The sequence below is a fragment of the Callospermophilus lateralis genome, chromosome 2, assembly GCF_048772815.1.
Source record: "Callospermophilus lateralis isolate mCalLat2 chromosome 2, mCalLat2.hap1, whole genome shotgun sequence".
In the NCBI taxonomy this organism is placed as follows: domain Eukaryota; kingdom Metazoa; phylum Chordata; class Mammalia; order Rodentia; family Sciuridae; genus Callospermophilus; species Callospermophilus lateralis.
In genome coordinates, this window is record NC_135306.1 from 190159613 (window position 1) to 190174858 (window position 15246).

The following is a 15246-nucleotide window of genomic DNA, read 5'->3' on the forward strand; positions in this document are numbered from 1 at the left end:
ACTTCCCTGGGGCCCTGGGGTCTCCCCTTCTCCCCTCTGGATGGTGTCCCCTGCAGGCAGGGAAGGAGCCTGGCGCACGGTGGGGGCTTCTGTGAGTCCAGGTCCCCAGGACCCGCGCCTGGGCCAGGGCTTGGCCAGAGGGAGTGGGTGCAGGGGCTGTTTGACCCGGGACAAGCTGTCGCAGGGGCTTTAGTGTCCTCAGTGTTCCAGGAACAAAGCAGCCTGGGAGCAGAGGGCCAGGACAAGCTGGACCGGACAGTCAGGCAGACGGAACCACGGAGGTGACCCAGCCACTGCCCAGAGGCCACCAAAGCCGAGGGGAGAAGTAGGGGTTGCCAGCACTCCCCAACCTTCAGCGGGACCTAAAGGTGGACGGAAGCTGGTGGGGGGGGCAGTTTGGCAGGAGCTGTCCTGAGGTAGAGCAGGCCAGGAGGGCAGGGGACAGACAAGGGCTTGGCCTGGAGCTAAGGGGTCTGACTCACTCACAGCGGTGTCCAGGGCTCGGACCAGGCGCGGCCCAGCCCGGGGCGCCTCACAGAGACGGTGAATGAGGAGTCGGGGTTCAGCACCCTGAGACCCGCTCCCGGGGCCAGGCCTGCGGGGACTCTGGGATCTGTCTCTGTCCCCCAGGTCCCAGGGCACCTGGACTTCTGGGCACTGTAACCCAAGCCCAGGCCCCTCCTCCAGGTCCTGGGAGCAGCAGGAGGAGGGAGGAGGAGGACGCAGCCAGCGCTGGAGCCCTGCCCAGCCCCCCCATCTCGGCCCCAGGGCTCCGCGGGGAGCCGCTGCCTCCCGCCTGTCAGTCAAACCCCCAGCTTGGAAGTTCAAGCGTGGCCAAGGGGAAGCAGATTTCAAAACACACCTCCGCCCCCTCCCGCCCCGCCCCGCCCCGCTCTGGGCTGACCCAGGCTCCCGGGGGCTCCCTTGCCCAGAGCCTGTCCCCACAGAGCTGAACCCTCCCCAGGATCTGGGGCAGAGGCCAGGGAAGGGGGTGGGGTGGGAGGGACCCTGGGGGCTGTTCCTGGTGGTGAAGGCCATCAGGGGGTGGGGCTGTGGGGGACAGGGGACAGGGACCTGACCCCAGAACATCAGTGAGACCAGAGGCCTGCTTTCCACCCATCCAGGCTTGCTGGCCATGTGTCCATCTCATCCCAGCCCTAGCACACCCTGAGCTTCTAGAAGATTCTCCATAATGAACTTGCACCTTCCACTAAGGGGAAGTTGGCCAGACCTCGACTCTGGAGGTGAAGGGGTGCTGGGCTGGGGACCTGCTCACTGTCAGAGTCCCCCCACCTTCCTCTCAGCTAAGAAGCTGAGTCCAAGCCCTTGGGACCCCATCATGATGCCACCTTCTGGCTGTGTGACAGTGAGCAAGCCGGTCACCTGTACAGGCCTTAGCTTTTCTCACCTGTAAGACGAGAAGTCCTCTCTCTTCTACAGGGTGCTGGGGGGCTGGAGGGAGCCACGTGCCACAAAGGAAGCCAGCTCAGCCCTCCACGGGACCCAGGACTTCATGCTGGCACGGTGACGGTGACGTGAGGCAAGCCTGTCATCCGGGTGGCTCTGGAGGCTGAGGCAGGAGGATGGCGAGTTCAAAGCCAGCCTCAGCGACAGTGAGGCGCTAAGCAACTCAGGGAGACCCCGTCTCTAAATAAAACACAAAATAGGGCTGGGGTGCGGCTCCGTGGCTGGGTGCCCCCCGCGTTCAACCCCTGGTATCAAAAGAGCGGGGGAGAGGGGCTTGCAGACACCAGCGACCTTGTCAACCGGGTGTCAGTGGCGTCTGGGAGCGTGGCCGTGGCCGAAGACTCTCCACAAATTGCCCGGTGTCCTGTGACGTCTCACGATTTCTGCAGAAGCTGACAGAGACCCAGGGTGCCCAGGGCGGAGGCCGGGCGGGAGGCTCTCGGGGTGGTGGTGGGTTTCCCGGGGCCTGCCCAGCACCCCTCCCGATGGCCCACCATCAAGGACCATGAACGGTGACAGCCAGGAACGCGCTGTCCCCTTTACTACAGCCTTGCTTTCCCTGTGGAAAGGGCTCTCCCCGAGAGCGCTGGAATCTTGAAGAGGTGGGTTGATCCCCTGATGTCTTCACTGTCAGGACACTTCCTGAACCAGAGATAAAAGGTCCCCTTCCCGGGATGAAAGGCCCCCTCCCCGGCTCCAGGCTGGAGATGCCTCTAATAGCTCAGGAGCCTCCCAGTCCTGCCCCCCACCCTACCCTCCCCCACCACTCCTCCCCTCCCCTCCCCCCCACCCCTCCCCCGCAGAGGAGAGATCCACCTGGGCCGTCCCCTCTGATCCCCCGTCAGCCCTCTGCAGGGGACAGAACGGGGAGACCCGCTGCTCATGATGACAACGAAGATGACATTGTGGCAGGGGCCAGAGTCAGGGCTGTCGGACGCCAGGGGCCGAGGGCGTCCTCAGGAACAGCCACCCTCCGTCCTCTCCTATCACCCTGTCCCCTGCAGGGCGTCCCTCTCCCCAGGCCACCAATGATGTTCCCTCCCCCTGTCCCCGGCACCCCCACCTGCGCTGGGCATCCGCGCTGGGGCGTCCACTCGCTGCCTCCCCAGGCCAGCAGGGATCCTGGGAGCCCCGGGGCAGGACTTGGGGTCCACAGCTGGTGAGCAGGGTGACGCCCAGGTGCCGCCAGATGCTGTTGTGGGACCGAGAGGAAGATGCTCAAAGGACCTCGTCCCCGTCCCGCCAGCCTCCAGCCTGTCCCGGACAGCCCCGCCCAAGGCCCCGGAACCAGAGGCCACGCAGGTGTCCCCGGGTGTCCCCTGGCGCTGACTCGCTGTGTGACCAGGGGGAGTCCCCACGCCGCGGCCTCGGCTTCCCCCACTGTCCAACGGGAGGCTGGTCCCCAGCAAGCGCCTGGCCATGGCATCCCTGTCCCATCGTCCCATCCTGTGTCTACCCACAACCCACCTGGACCCGGGTGCTGAGTGCTATTCTTTAAATAAATGCACTTTTCAAGTTAAAGAAATTCATTTTATTCTATTCATACATTTTGGTGCCAGGGATTGAACCCAGAGGTGCTCAACCACCGAGCCCCGTCCCCAGCCCTTTTGATTTTTAATTTAGAGACAGGGTCTCCCGAGTTGCTCAGGGCCTCACTACGTTTCTGGAGGCCGACTTTGAACTTGCCGTCCTCCTGCCTCAGCCTCCTGGGCCGCTGGGATGACAGGCGTGGGCCACGGCGCCCAGCGACAGAAATGTGAGAGGACGCCCCTGACCTCAGCAAATGGGGCATCTCCGCCTGCCACGTTGGGTAAGATGCCGCGTGGCTCCAGCACAAACCCGAGAGCCGAGGGCAGAGGGCCGCTGCCCGGGGAGGCCGGAGGGCGTCCGTCTGCGTGAGGATGAGGGTGGGGGAAGCAGCAAGCTCCAGAGAAGCAACTCAGGAACGGCCCTTGGGCTGGCGGCTCGGCCTCCTGGAGGAGCACAGCTGGAGGAGGGGTGGGTGGCCCTGGGCTCCAGGAACAAGAGAGGAGGTCAAGTACTGCAGTCCCACCAGCCCCTTAGAGGGACCCAGGACCTCCCACTAGGCCTCATCTCTTGGAGTTTCCTGTACCCCCAATAGCACCAACCTGGGGACCAAGTCTCATGACTCGGTGGGGTCACACTCAGGATCTAAACCGCAGCAGGCATCAGCCACGCGGGATCTGCAAAAAGAGCATTTGGGGTGGAAAACAGCGCATGCAAAGGGCCTGAGGCAGGAGTGTGCCAGTGTGTCTGGGGGGCAGTAAGGAGCCCAGTGTGGCATGAGCTGGGGGAACAGCCAGGGCCAAGCTGGCACAGGTGGCAGGGGCTGCATTAGCAGGGTCAGGCTGGGAGTCTGGGGAGGGTCTGACAGAGGCCCCCTGTGATGCACCTGCGACCCCAGCTCCTCCTTGCCCACCTAGGAGGAACCCAGGCTGGAAGTCAAGGCCCCTAAGCTGGGCCGCAGGGACCCCTTCCCCCGCCCTCTTCCTCCACGGAGGAGGCAGCGCCGTCCACCCTCCTGGGGCTCCCAGACCAGGGGACACACGAGGGAAACAACAAGGCAGCACAGTGGCCTGAGGAGCTGGGGAGAGGTGACTCTGATTTGTGACTAGGGGAGGGGTGGGCCCACCTTAGGGTCCTCGAGGACACTTCTTTGGGAAGGGACGTGGTGCTGATGCCTGGCACACTGGATGAAGCGTTCTCCAAGGCAGTGCAAAGGTCCTGGGGCAGGTGAGCAGCGGAGAGAAGCCCTGCAGCGGGGCCACCCAGGGGAAGGAGGAGTGACGGGAGGAGCAGAGGGCAGGCTGGGCCCCGGGTGGGCCTGGGCAGCGCCTTGGGCAGGTCGTAGCAGGATGCCATCTCCATCTTCAACGGATGGCTCCAGAGGCTGAGAATGGTCTGGGAGCGTGGAGGCCACCGCAGCTGTCCAGGTGAGATGGCCAGGCGGCGGGCAGGAGGTGGTCCGGATGGGACGGAGGGAGGGTCTCACTGGGCGTCCATCTGGGGGGCGTTGGCAGGAGTTGAGAGTGGACGAGCTGTGGATGGAGCACCTGGCAGGCTGGGCACCCCGAGGGAGGGCAGTGTCCTAATCGCACTGCGCCCTCCTGGAGGCCAGGCCTGGGAGAGGGGAGATCCCAGCCACCGCCACCGAGCACGCAGTTCCCCGAGTGGCCACGAGATGGCAGAGCGGCGGCGCACGCCGAGGCCGCGGCCACAGGAGGGCGGGACCCAGCGCGCAGTGGGGCCTTCTGGGTGGGGTCAGCCTGGGGGGTCCGCGCGACCCTGCGGCGGGGCGGGGCTGCCAGGTGGCCCCGCCTCCGAGGAGCGCTCCCGCTCGCTGGGTCTGGAGCCCAGGGTTGGGGTCAAGGCGACCCCTCTACATCCACGGGTCACTGGGACCCGCTGCTCTGTGCCTCCACTCACAGGGGACCCGGAGGCGGGCGCCACCTGTGTGCCTGTCCCTGAGCTGGGCGTGGGACACAGACGGGAGCCGGTCGCGGGCTGCTTCAAAGGAGACGGGGAAAACAGCCAGGGAGCGGGGTGTGACCCATCGGGAGGAGCAGGCAGGCCCCAGGCTGATGGGGGTGGCCCAGGGGACGAGGGGACACAGAGGGACACAGGGGAGGCCGCATCTGAGAGGAGGGAGGGCAGAGGGCCCGACAGCAGAGGCCGTCCAGCAGGGACGGGCTGGTGCTCACCGGAGGGCCGAGGAGCCAGGGGGAGAGAGGGAGGCACTAGACCCCAGAGCTGGAATTCCAGGTGACAAAGGTCCATGTCCTCCACGGCAGCACCTGGAGACCCCACCGAGGGTCTAACAATAGCACATCATGGGCCTGGTGACTTATTGTCTCCCTTAAAATTGGGAACAGCTCAATTGTTATCAACCAGGATTGTTTTCTTGGATAGGGATGAAGAGACTGAGGGTCAGAGAGGGACACTGACTTTCTCCAGGTCCCACAGCTGGGAGATGAGGGAACCGGAGCAGACCCTGGGAGCTTCCGGGTCTTTGTGTGAGGAGTGAGAGGAGCCGCGGGGAGGATGCCAGGGCTTGGGCCTGGAGAGCAGGCAGGCTGGGTCCCCTCTGGGAGTGAGGCCGGCCTGGAGTTAATTACCGCTGGGAGGGGAGAGTGAGGGCGGTGACCTCTGGGGGACCGATGGCCCCCATGGACATCCGGCCCACTCTCACTGGCCTGAGAGAGGCTGAGGGCCAGGGTCGGGGCGGGTGCAGGTGGCCGGGAGCAGCCAGCTCTCCCTGCGAGTGGAGGACTGGGCCCGCCCCAGGCCCCTCTGCAGGACCTCGCCGTCCCCCCTCCCTGGCTCCTCCCCAAGCCTCCTGAGGTCCCTGGGGCCTGGGGGTGTGGAAAGGTCCACGAGGAGGGGTCTGGGCTGAGGGAGGACAGCGGGAGCCCAGGGCTGCAGCGTCATCAGGACTCACACTTGCTGAGCCCTTCGGGATCATGTGGGAAGGGCGGCCGGGCAGGGGGCCGAGCCCACGTGGGACCCGGGGCTCTGGCAGCTTTTCTGTTGGCTGTCCCCCAGGATGTGGCTTGGAGAGGCCCCCCTCCCCCGCTTAAAGGGCAGCCTGGAGACACCTAGTGGAGGCCCATCCCACTCAACCGAAAAAGGCCCAGAGAGGGCAAGGGACCGCCTGAGTCACACAGCCAAGGAGGGTGTGGGGACAGGGTGAGAGGGGACGCCGACCCAACCCCCCTCTCCTCCACTCCAGCGCATCTGCCTCTCAAGAGAGGCCATCGATCGCCCCAGGACCTGCTCAGGCAGGCACAGAAGGGTGTCACAGAGGTCCACTCAGGCCCCCGGCTCCCTGGCATGGTCCACAGCCCTTCCTCCTGTCCCTTCTCCCTCCGAGGGCCAGGCTGAAGTTTCCCTTTATTTCCACCCGAGAGACGGAATCTGTGGGGTAGAGGTGTCTGGGACGGCCCTGCCGTCCCCAGGAAATGCAGAGTGGACTTAGAACCTGGAGCGAGAAAGCAAGTCCAACCCGTGGGCGGTCGGGTCAGGTCTGGCCGGTCATCTGGTCCTGTCGTCGCCGTGTGGACCCCACTCTGCAGGTGAGACTCAGGCTCAGAGCGCTGAACGAGGCTCCTGGCTCCTCAGGTAGGACTGGACTCTGGGGCTCGAGGCTGCGGTCCCCTGGGGGCTGCCCCGGCCTGGACCATGGGCAGGACTCCGGCCGTTTCAGAGGCAAGGGCGACACCTGGTGGATGATCGTGAGCATGACGTGCAGCCAGGTGTCGCTGGGGAAGACGCGGGGCGTCAGCTCGCGGGCAGCTCCTTCCGCGGGGGGCGTCTGCTGGAGGTCCGCTGTGTGCCAGGCACGGTTTGAGGTGTCAGGAATGACACTAAAGAGACCTCACCCTCGAGGAACCTCTGATGGGAGAAGCTACACGACGGTGACATGTAGTCATTGTAGTGTGGACTGTGGAAACCAAGGTTCCGCTCCCCCCAGAGCTCCCGTCTCCAGAGCCGTCGTTGGAGCCGAGCCACACTGCTGCGACTGTGCAGATCTGGGGACGGTGTTTCTGGAGGGAGGGGCAGCGAATGCAAAGGTCCTGGGGTGGAGAGGGGCTTGGGACATTAGAGAAAATGAAACCGTGACTGAGGTGTGGGCAGGGAGGGGTCGGGAGGTTGGCAGGCGCTGGGTCGGTCACCTGCCTGGAGTGACACTGGGATTTCTGCCCAGGACCCGCTTAGGACCCCTTAGGAAAATGTGTGGGCGGACACATGACAGGATCTGATTGGCATTTTTAAAGGGATTTTGTGGCTGCTGCATGGAGAGAGAGGCCAGGGAGCAAGAGTGAAAGCAAAGCGAAGCTGGAGGGACACCATGGCGAGGGGCGACAGGGTGGAAGGAACAGAGATGGAAAGAAATGGGGGGATCCAGAGGCATTAGGAGAGGGAGTCGCTGGGCTCCTCGGTGGGCTAGAAATGGGGAGGGCCCAGGAGAGGGAGGGGACGCGGAGGGACAAGCGTGGACCGGGGGTGGAGAAGAGGGAGACTTGCCCGGGTGGCGTGTGGCCAGAGATGAGGCTTGAAAAAATGAGACTCGGTGCCCTGGAGCAGGCCAGACCTGCAGCCCTGAAACCAGGTCCTCCTACTAAGAAAAGTGAGCCATGAACCGGAAGAGGAGAAAGAACCCTCCAGCACCCCACCCTCCCAGCACCCCACCCTCCCCATGACCAGCACCATCGCTGTCGTCACCACCACCGGCAGCAGTCCAGTCACCCTAACCTTGATCATTTCTATCACCATCACCACCATGGTCCTTGGTTTTAAACGTCGTGTGTGTGTGTGTGTGTGTGTGTGTGTGTGTGTGTGTGTCTGTCTGTCTGTCTCCTGGGTTGTGAAACTGTCCTTTTAATTTTTATTTTGAGGCAGGGCCTTGCTCAGTTGCTGAGGCTGGCCTTAAATTTGCAATCCTCCTGCCTCAGCCTCCCGAGTCGCTGGGATTACAGGTGTGTGCCGTCACGTCTGGCCAACTTTATCCTCTCTGTAAAGCCTGAAGCCCTCGCCCTGTGGCCTCACTCGTCTGTCCATTCCTCCGTGATGTTGAGCTCACTTCCTGCTCTGCTCTTGGGGTGGGGGCATCCCAGGGAGGAGCAATTTTCACAGAATTAGCAAGGAGTAAAAGCTTGTTTGCGCAGTGAGGGCTGCAGTCAGGGCCGTGTACAGGGCAGCTTCCTGTTAGTGTAACAAAGTACCTGAGATAACGAACTATAAAGACAGAGGGTTTGTTTGGGCTCACAGTTTTGGAGGTACGCATCCAAGATTGGGTGGGCCCATGGCTTTGGGTCCCTGGAGGGCAGCAGGGTGGCAATGGCAGGGAGCCAGGGTGGGGCAAACTGCTCACCGTAGGGCCAAGAAGCAAAGGAGAGGAGGAGCAAGCGCCAGGGTCCCACGGTGCCCCTGGTGACCTGAAGAGCTGCCACCAGGCCCCTCCTCGTGCAGGGCCACAGCACCTCCCAGGACCCCAGGGCCCGTCAGCAACAGCTCAGCATTGGGAGATTCACTGAACCCCAATGGAACAAAGAGAAGCCACAGAGAGACGCTGTCGTTCTGCTAACAAAAGACCCCAAATTCAGTGGCTTCAGCAAGATGGAAACCGCTCAGGCCTGCCTGGCCCTGCCCCTGCCCCTCCCTGTCCCCGAGTCCCTGGCCTTTCCTCATGTTCTGCACCGTCCTCAAGTGCGGTTCCTGATCTGAGTCCAGAACAGCTGGCTGGCCCCGGGCATGTGCCCATCTGGGTCACCTCAGAGGGGGGCTCTGTCCTGCTCCCTGTCCTCTGAGGATGTGGCTGGGAAGTCACAGACATCACCGGTGTGTCCCCAGGGAGAGAGTTCTCAGGCCACCGAGATGCCTCTGGGTTCCCTTCTTACTTGGGATGTTCATAAAACCTGCTGCTCACGGGGGGCTACTAAAGGCCAAGTCCTAGGCCTGGACCTTCCCTGTCCCTTCCGGCCTCCTGGGTTGGACTCGCTCTCTCACAGGAGCCAGGCGCAGGGGGAGGGGAGGCGCCCGCTGTGCGCCGCTGGCCCTGCGCTGGGGCTCTCTGTGCGGCCGCTGTCCCCCAGGCGCCGCCCTGCGACTGTCCACGCGGGGCAGAGGGACTCGGGGGTCAGAAGGGCCGGGCTCCGGGGCCCCCCTCCTCTTCCTGGCTGCTTGGCCTCGGCCGCCGCGACTCAGACTCGGCTGCCCCGGGTTTTGGTTTTCCTTCTTAGAAGGCGGGAGCCAGAGCGCAGCTGCACAGGACGCGGGTGGCCTGGACCCTGGACCGGCCGCGCGTGCGCACAGCTGCCTTCGCTGAGCTCCAGCCCCGCGTGGGCGCTCTGCCCGCCAAATCCTTCCTCCGGGCCATCGTCCATCAGTGCTGCGCTCTGGATGCCGATGCACGTGTGCCATTGGTGTGGTTTGTGCACAGACCCGTGCGCACCTGTCGCCCACTGTGCGGTGCTTATACCGAGGCACGTGTATGAGCTGGTATTTTTTTTTTTTTTGCACGTGGGGACGCTGCCCGAGTTCCGGAGAGCGGCCTTGTCAGTCCCAGTCATCGACTTCCGGTCCCTGTGACACCGGGCAGCCCCGCCCACCGTCCTGTGACGGGCAGCACCTGCCACCGGGAGGACCCTGCCCTCTAGTGGAGAGCCCAGTCAGTCCTCGTTTCACCAAGGGATGGAGCCGTTCGCGGTCGCTTAACGTGAGAAATAAACCTTTGCTGTCCGTCAGGCCTGGGGGCTTCTTGCCGCAGGTGACCTCGAAAACTGATGCCGGACAAGGGCAGCCTTCCAGCCCTCCTCCTAGACGCCAAGCTCACTCTGCCCGTGGACTGGAGTCCTGGGTCAACCTTAGAACACCAGGTCCCTGAAGGGCCCTCCCGGGTCCCCCGAACCCCGCCCACTAAGTGAGCCTGGCTTCCTCTGATGTGTCGCGGCTGAGGGCCAGTAAGGGCTCTCCCTGGAGAGTGGCTTGCTTGCCCAGTTCCTGGGGATGCGGGTCCTGCGGGGACAAAGCAAACCAGGCTGGCCATGTCACTGCTCCTGGAGCCTTGCTTACACATCCCCTCTCCCTGCGGAGGCCAGTGCGGAACTAAGGGCACCTGGAAGGGACAGATGGCACTGGGCCAGCGGGCGGCCACAGGGCCAGGCATTGAGGGGGATGGGAAGGTCATTTTTGGGATGGGCACCGGGAAGGACGCGGGCACTGCTGGTGAGAGGCTGCAACGAATTCTGATTCCCAGCCGCCTGGAAGCCAGCCTGAGGCAATGGCCTGGGCCCCTGCTCCAAGCTGGAAATGGGGGTGCACAGCAAGAGACCGACTCTAGGAAGGGCTTCCCAGGCTCTGCTGCTGTGGCCCAGCAACCCCCTGTGGAGGTTCCCTGGGGACTTGCAAAGCTGCCTTCCCCGGGCAGCAGATGGAGGATGGTGACAGTGATAGCCACCCATGAGGCCAGGGCTGCAGTGCAGCTGGAGATTTTCTTCCTGGACCTCGGGCTTGACCCGGACCCTCCAGTCACAGCAATTTAGGGGGCTTTGTCGGAGCAGGTTAGTAACTGTCTTGCAGGAGCAGCTGGGTGGCACTTGCCGCGCGCGCGTACGACTCTCACCTGCTGCGGTTTGTCACTCCATCTCAGTATTAAGTGGAGAACCATCAGGTCCTTTAGGCCTCCAGGCACCCAGGGGGACTAAGATCGCTAGCCTTGGCCTGTCAATCCCACCACCCAAGTGTCCTTGTCTGCACAGGGTGGGGGGTCTGCAGGTGGAGCCTGGTGCAAGACCTAACTCCACATCCACTGTGGGCAGCCAGGCTGGATGACCCTCGCATTCTCCTTCCCTGAGCAGAGAGGCTCTGACCGACTCTATATCTCACAGTGACCTAGACATTGCCCGGGTCCCAGAGGTTGAGGACACATCTTCAAACGTGGGCGTGTGGCCCCATGGATTGAGCTACACTCACCTGTCCCTTTGTGATACCACCCCTTGGCCCTGTTCAGGATGGAATGTTCCATGAAATGCCCTTTGTGTGTCCCCTTCTTACTCTGCCCTTGGGTGTGGCCTACCCAGATGTCAGTCGCTAGACTCCACCCTGAAACCTGACCCCTTGCCTCATTTGAATGGCTTCTCCTCTATAAAAGGGGTCAGCAAACGCTCGCTTGCTCTTTCTGCAGACCCTTAAGGTCAGAGGAGCATCACAGGACCCCCCAAGAAAAAGGTCTCTCTGCCTCTTGTGTGGATATTTCGTGCAGCCCAGTGTTAGGGGCCGTAAACAAGTCAAGATGGCGCCTGGCACTTTGCCAGAGGGAGTGGTTTGAGAAGTAACGCCAGCGAGCCATTAAGATGATAGAGATTCCTTAATGACTGACTGCTGTGTCTAGATTATGTCAATTAAGTTAAGCTGTGTGTAATCATTAAGATGATTCCTTATTGGTTGACTGCTGTATCTAGTAAATGTTAATTGAGATAAGCTGTGTGTAATTAGTTATGTATATATACCCCTACTGTCCTACAATAAACGGCTCCCACTGCATCAATCTTCACAAGTTCCTCGCCCCCCGGTTAGTTTGCCCAGCCAGCCGGGCTGCGGCAGCCCAGTTCCTCTGGAGAGACCCTGAGTGTTTTAGTTTTGAGAAACAAGACAGTCCACGCTCTCCTGGTCCTTGGGCCCAAGGGAATAAAGAGACCAGGACAGGTGCACTCCCGCTCCTACCTGGTGTCTTTCCTATGGTCTGGCTGCTCTCTATTGGCTGCAGTGTGCACTGTGGACACCAGAGGGCGGTACATGCTCAACTTAGAGGGAAGCAGCAGGAAGTTTGTTTTCTTGCTTTTTCTCCAGTTTTCTAGGAAAAATGACTTGGACACAAAGCAAATATTGTGTGTGAAATGCCCTCAGCTCACAGGTGAGGGAACATGTCCAGAGAGGAGAAGGACCATGCCCAGGGTTAGTTACCTGGCTAGAAAGCAGAGCCAGGACTGAGTCAAAGCCACTACTTACCAAGGACCATGAGGCTGTGGGGGCTTTCCTGGGGAGGGTTGGAGAAGGGAGGGAAGAGGGGGTGTGGTGTCCCTGCCTCCCTGTGTGGCACTGAGGCTTCTCCAAATGCTCTCAGTCTGAAGGTCAGCTGTTTCTATTGACCCCTGTTTGCCAACTTAGGTGCCCCCCAGAACCAGGCAAGTTGCAGAGATGAGGGGAGCAAGTTGGGTGGCAACAGGGAGTGGTGGGGACTGCAGCCGGCGAAGGAGGTGAGCTGAACTGCAGGTGCCCTCTGGGCCCAGGACCAGCGCCCTTGGCCTGTCTGAATGCACGTCGAGATGTCTGACGTTCCTATTTGTCAACAGAAGCCGTACATGCAAATGTGAACGTGAAATTTCCCAATTCTCCAATGCTGGCCACCAACTCAAAATATTTTCACTGTGACTCTCTGAGTCTTGGCTTTCTTAACTGTGCAAGGGGAGATGTCTCCACGGTGGGCTCTGTGGATGGCAGGGGTGTTCTCTGCCACCTCGGCCTGATTCAGGAAAGGATCCCCCTGGTTTGTGGAGCTGTGGTCGGTGTGAGAGCTCTCCTTGCTCCTCTCCCTTCTGCAGGGCCTCCTTGTCCTGCTCAGGGACTTGCGAGGACCCTGGGGAATCTTCTTTTTCTCCTTTGCTGTTCCAACAACCCTTCCCTGTGAGCATGAAGGCTGTGCATCTTCTCTCCACAGTGATCCACTGGGGTCAGTAGAAAATGACAGGACTGTTCTGTAGAATATGGTTTATGACACGTATCACATATTTTATTGCTTTATTTATTTTACACATTTCTATATCTTTTAATTCATATATTCATCTTTTACGTTTTATTTTTGCATATGGTTCATAATATGCAAAATGACTAGTGCATACACGTTAATTATAAATAAAATAACACCTAATGGGGGTGTGGGCTGGTGACGGGGGTGCCCACCCCCCACCCTGGGCTTGAGCTGATGCCTGGAAAGGGAAGAGATTCAGCTTAACAGGAAATCGTGGGAAGGGGACAGCAGTTAGCCTTTCAATCAGCCACCAGAGGGCCACAGGTTGTAAAAGAAGTAAAGGCGTGGGCCAGCTCCCCGATAGGTCAAGTGTCCCCGGCTGCGGCTGCTGGTTACCCGATGAGCTACACCGGCTTGAATTAGTCATTTTAAAAATGCCTGGTGCAGGGCGACCACCTCCTGGCCCACTGAGGCTGCCATCATCATTGTTATCCCTGTTATTGGGGCGTTGCTGGGCAGGTCCCCCCACAGAGCTGCAGGTCCCCTGAAGCCAGGGCTGGTGGGATTAACTCCTGGACCTTTGAAGGTGGCAAGGGGCAGGGTAGGTGACTGACATCGGAGTGAACACCCCTCCCCCACCCCACCCCACCCCACCCCCGGCCCCCGCCCCAGCCCTGACCCCGCTGTAATGGACGCAGAGTTCAGACCCCAGGAAGTCTCCAGGTGAGACAAATGGTCAGTGGCCCCTTCAGAGGCAGGACTTCCTAAAGCTTAGGCATGAACTGCAGGCGGGGGCTGGGCCCAATGGGAGAGGAGACTGCCCCCCTGGGCTCCCTCCCAGCCCACCAAAAAAAGAAAGATAGAGGGAGGGAGGAAGGAAGGAAGAAGAACAGAGAGAGACGGAGAAAGGAAGGAGGAGGAGGAGGAGGGAGAGAGGGAAAGAACACACTGACCGTTCAGCGCTTCCTGGCCGGTGGGTCATCAGTGGCCTGCTCAGATCCGTCCCTGGGTCCTGCCCAATTTGAGTTTTTCCCTTGGGGCTCAGTGTCTGCAACTGAAAGTCGGGCTGACGACACACCATGTCTCTCTTTATCATTTCTCAGGTGACCTTGGGGAGTTTCTGAATGTCTTGGTGCCTCCATTTCCACATCCCAGCAGTGGGCCTCGGGACCTTGTTAGGACTTGGAGAGCACAGGGCCACTTGAGGGGAGGAGGTGCTAACTCTTGAGGAAATACCTTTTTTTTTTTTTCTTTAAATCAGCTTAATCCGGACCCCCAGCTCCCATCAGAGGAATTCCGCTGTGTCACTCTGAGACCCACAGAGGCGGGCTGCATCTGTCCCGCAGCCTGTTCTAGAACACCTGCCACACCCTCATCAGGACAGGGACCCAGGGACCACGTCTGTCTCCTCCCTGGGAATGGGACGAGCCCTTGTGATGACCACCACAGTTGAATGCTGAGGTGCTGAGGAGCAGTGCCACCCCGAGATGCCACCGGGGCCTACGTGTCCTCTTGCTCTGAGACCCAGCAGGCTCACTGGGGGGAAGCCCGGGCCACCTGTGGCAGCATCCCGGGGGGGGGGGGAGCGCAGCCTGAGGTCCAGGACTCCTGCTGGACCTCCCCTGACAGCTTCCTGGCCTGGGAGTGCACCCTCTGGAAAATGAACGCCCTGTCCCCAAGTGAGCCAGGGGACACTGCACAGAGATCACCCCAAGAGCAGCCTGAGGGGCAAAATAAACAGTTGGGGGGGATTTGGTGTAGAGCTGCCCTGGTCCAGGTATGGTCTCAGGTCCCCCCAAGATTCACATGCGTCCCGCTACGTCTTGTTAAGAGGGTAGGAATTAATCCAGCCGCCGTGTTTGGAGGGGGGTCTCCGGGAAGTGATGCGATCTAACAGGGTGTGGTGGAGCCCCATGACTGATGTGCTAGTCGGGGGTTCTCTGGGGGGCAGAGTCAACGGGAAGCATGATTATGAGAAGGGGATTTGATCGACTGGCTTACGCGACCAGCTGGAGAGTCCACGGTGGCCGTCTGCAGGCTGGAGAGCTGGAGGGACCAGCAGCTCGCAGTCCAAGAGGCTGAAGCCCCAGAACAAGAGAGAGCAAGGGTGCACCCCGGCCCAAGACCATGCTTCTGGGGGTCACGGGCGCAGGAAGTCGGCTTTGGAAGACAGAAGAGTCGAGTCTGTGTCTGCTGCTGCTTCCTCGTTCTCCCAACTTTTACTCCCCCCAAGCTCCCATCCTATTGGACGGTGCTGCCATTGACACACCCAGAAGCCTCGGAGTCTCCTGGGTCACTTGATCCAATCAAGTTGACAATTCAAATTGACCTTTGCAACTAAATACTGGTGGCTGTATAAGAAGAGGGAGAGAGCGACAGAAGAGATACAGGCACCCTCGCTGCCCCTTGCCATGAGCTGCCTGGAGACTCTGTAGTAAGCCATCCCCAAATGGGACCCCTCGACCTTGGGCCTTCAGAACCATGGGCCCAAATAAAACTCTTGTCTTTATAAA